The sequence below is a fragment of the Sinocyclocheilus anshuiensis genome, unplaced genomic scaffold, assembly GCF_001515605.1.
Source record: "Sinocyclocheilus anshuiensis isolate Anshui unplaced genomic scaffold, SAMN03320099.WGS_v1.1 scaffold7954, whole genome shotgun sequence".
Classification (NCBI taxonomy): Eukaryota; Metazoa; Chordata; class Actinopteri; order Cypriniformes; family Cyprinidae; genus Sinocyclocheilus; species Sinocyclocheilus anshuiensis.
Window position 1 is genome coordinate 295 of NW_015557578.1, and position 549 is coordinate 843.

The 549-nt window shown below is 49.7% G+C and overlaps 1 non-coding gene across 1 annotated transcript; it reads left to right on the plus strand.

The window, feature by feature from the left end:
* Positions 1-298: 298 nt before the first annotated feature.
* On the plus strand, positions 299-369 carry trnag-gcc (transfer RNA glycine (anticodon GCC)). The gene has a single exon. It is a non-coding gene; the product is annotated as a tRNA-Gly (tRNA).
* The last annotated feature ends 180 nt before the right edge of the window (positions 370-549 follow it).

Sequence of the window (549 nt, forward strand, 5' to 3'; positions counted from 1 at the left end):
GACACGCGGGAGACCCGGGTCCGATTACCGGCCAATACAAGAAAAGCCTCCTTTTAACTAAGGTGTGTGAGATTCTTATTTGAGGGAGCTCCAGATGCATTTCCTACCTTGTGCATCTGCTTGAGAAAATCAAGCGTTTGTGGTTCAATGGTAGAATTCTTGCCTGGCATGCAGGAGACCTGGATCTGATTCCTGCCCAATGCAAGGAAAGCCTTCTTTTAACTAAGGTGTGTGAGAGTCTTATTTGAGGGAGCTCCAGATGCATTTCCTACCTTGCGCATCTGTTTGAGCCAGTCAAGCATTGGTGGTTCAGTGGTAGAATTCTCGCCTGCCATGCGGGAGACCCGGGTCTGATTCACGGCCAATGCAAGAAAAGCCTCCCTTTAAGTAAGGTGTGTGAGCTTCTTATTTGAGGGAGCTCCAGATGCATTTCCTACCTTGCGCATCTCCTCCAGCCAGTAAAGCATTGGTGGTTCAGTGATACAATTCTCACCTGCCATGCGCGAGACCAGGGACCGATTCCCGGCCAATGCAAGAAAAGCCTCCTTC